Raw genomic sequence first — 3,344 nt, 5'->3', positions numbered from 1 at the left:
CATAGGGGTAGATGTGTTGGAGATAATGAAATTGGATCAAGACAAAAGAAGATTCAGAGCTCCTGTATATAGGGTCACTATGAGTTGCAAGCAACTCGACAACATTTAACAACAACATTAGTTTTCATCAAGTTAACTATGACTTGTCGAGATCTTATTGATAATAATTCTTCTCAAGAGGAAGACAGTCTTTTAATATTTACATCCTTTTAAGATTTATAGATGTAAAGCCAAAACTCACAGTTTAAGCTACAAGTTTGATCTTTGTGGAAGCAAAATCATCAGACCTTTCTTCCACAGTTCTGCAGGATAGCTTTGGACTTCAGTACAAACCACTTTCAATATTCAAAAACTTTAATTTATGGTAATTTTTCACAGCAGACCCAAGAAACTAATACACAGTCCTGCAACTCTGCCAATGTACTTTCTCTTTTTCATCCCTCTACAAAAAAAGTGCTACCAAAATGTATATCATTGCTTTCTTTAATCTGCTAAAAAAACATCAAACTTGCTTGAAAGAAATAACAGTTGTTAGTCCCAGCAGTTCCTGTGAGAGGAAGCAATGACAGGGACTTCAAGTCCCTTCTCAATGACAGGGACTTCAGGACTAACTGAAGAAATTATCCTAACTTGTCACTTTTCAGTAAAGGTTTTCTTTCACAAATTAACAGAAATTGGTCTTTCTAACAACCCAACTCCAGAGGATAGCTTTGGAATTTAGGAACTCCTGTGAGAGGCAGGCAAGATGGGAATACTAGTCCAACAATGCTGGTCCTCATCTGGTAAATATTCTCTACAGACTAGGCCACCAGATCTTCCAAATTTCAGTTACAACACAGAAAGCAGTACTCACTCCTATTGTTATATGCCATGGAGTTGACTATGAATAACCGATCTGAACCTTGTTCTATGTTACACTATCCTCAAAACTCTGTCATGCTCAAGTGATAGTCATGGCGCCAACCCATATCCTGCAAGGTCTTCTTTTTTCTCTTTGACCCTCTAGTTTTTCCAGCATGATGTCTTTTTCAAAGGGCTGCCCCTTCCTAAAAACATGCCCAAAGTATGTGAGATGATTCTTGCCTTTAAGGAGCACTCTGTTTACACTTACTTCAAGACAGATTGTCAGGGATGTTTCCAGAGTACTGAGAAGCAACTATGTCAATCTAGAGACTAGGGTGCACCTGATCCAGTCCATAGTCTTCACAATTATTGGCTGTGCATCCAGAGCTGGATAATGACTTAGGATGATAGAAGAATTGATGCTTAGAGTTGCGGTGCTGGAACAGAGTCTTGAACATACCATGGACAGCCAAGAAAACAACTAGGTCTGACTTGGAGAGAGTGAAATCAAGTTTCTCCTTGGAGGCTAGGATTTTGAAGCTCAGTTTCACATACATTGGGCAGGTGGCCAGGAGGGACCAATCCTAGGAGAAGGATATCATGCTTGGAAGGGTGGAGAGACAGGGCAGGAGAGGGGGTAGTTATATCAGAGTCAGTGAGACTGGCTGAGGACAGGGCAGGCTTCAGAGCTATTGTATACATTGTCACTATGAGTTACTGGTGACTTGATGACACATACCAACAAGACAAATTTGTTTGTTCTTCTAATAGTTCATGGATATTCAGTATTCTTCTTGAATATCACAATTCAAAGGCATCAATTCTTCTGTCATCCTTATTCACTGTCCAAGTTTAAAGACATGGGAAGTTATTGAAAACACTGTGGCTAAGACTGGATCAGATGCACTTTAGAAGAGGAATAAAAGGCAAAAATCCTGGAGTTGGTGGAATTTAGTGGCTTAAATTAGAGTGCATAGATATTTTATTTTGCATCCACATAGATACTCCTATTATGAATCTCAGGGTCTAATTTCTTCTCATTCAGTGTAATCTGCACAAGAGACTTGGCAAGGCATGAATTCAGTGTCCTTGTAATGCATCCTACAGAACAGCTAAAAGAAGTAAGGCAGTTCTTTCAGAGTTGCATGAAAAAAAGTTACTGAGGACGGCGCAGGAGAGGAAGGCCCTCTATGAGGTGGATTGATTCAGTGACTGGGATAATTGGGATGGGAGTGTCAGAGACAGTGCGATTGGCACAGGACAGAACGGAGTTTAGGGCTGTTGTACATAGGGTCGCTATGAGTCGCAGGCGACTCGACGGCACATAACAACAACAACAACAACAATTTGAGCTGATCATTTTCTTTCTGTCATGGCACCAGTGCAATTGAAAACAGCCATTCCATCCCAACATTCTTGTGGTTATAAAGGTTAAATACAGCCAAGGAACTTGCTTCAGCTGACATTTCCTTATAACCAACCCCAGTTGATAATCCGATTAATCTGGTTCAAGAAGAAGCCAGCACTGTGATCAAGACTAAGGGCGAGATAAAATTGAAGATTATTTCTTAGACTCAGTGGGCGTCAGAGTTAAGTCAGGAAAACACAAACAAGATAAGCTACTTTGATGGAGTTGTTGGTGTTTTCAGAGGCTGTACATTTGCGCTGGAATTGCTGGTGTATTCAAACTGTGTGCCTTTAGGTTGGCTCAACACTGCTTGCCACTACACCACCAGAGAGAACTGATAAGGAACTGGTACTAGAAAACTGAAAAAGAAAAAAAATCTCCAAAGTCTGAAAACACAGAGCAGGATGACAAGAAGTTGGTACTATCCTAGGTCTTGGCAACAAAAGGCAGAGGCAAAGTTATTAGAATCCTGAAGCTGGTGGTGCTGTCTCAGAACTCAGAGGAAGCTGTTGTTCCCCCCTCCCACCCCTACCTTCTGTATCTCTACACCCTCCCCCCCCCAAAAAAAAAAGCTCTGCTTTCAGGCTCAGGAAAGAAGGCTGTGGTTAGAGAAGGCTGATGTCTTTGAAGGAACAAATTAGCCTGGGGCTAGGGAAGCGACAGAGAAACCTGAGAATAGAAACCCAACAGCTACTGCCTGAAGGAGCCTTGAACAATGCAAGACGGATTCTGCCAGCAAAGAACCCTAAGAAGGAACCAGATTACCTGACTGAGCTGTGACCTGCATTGAGAAAAACACGCCAAGCACCAGACTCAGGAAAGAAGTCAATTGAGGCCATTAACTAGTACAAAACCAACCCTATTGACCTTGTACTCTTATACCAACTGGATATATTGTTCACTTCCAGGGAGGAGTGATAGGGAATGGCAAGGGACACACTGACAAAGGAGATTAATCAGAACTGGCTTTGACAAGCACCCTGGCAATTGGACAATTAAAACAGACATGGGGGGGGGGGGAAGAAGAACGAACTGGGGATGAGGGTGGAGAAAACAGTGCAAAAAACAGTGCAACAATGAATGAATGAAAACC

The sequence above is a fragment of the Elephantulus edwardii genome, unplaced genomic scaffold, assembly GCF_000299155.1.
Source record: "Elephantulus edwardii isolate Elephantulus edwardi_28Jun2011 unplaced genomic scaffold, EleEdw1.0 scaffold00050, whole genome shotgun sequence".
Classification (NCBI taxonomy): domain Eukaryota; kingdom Metazoa; phylum Chordata; class Mammalia; order Macroscelidea; family Macroscelididae; genus Elephantulus; species Elephantulus edwardii.
The sequence above is the reverse complement of the archived record's forward strand: the minus strand, read 5'-3'. Positions refer to the sequence as shown.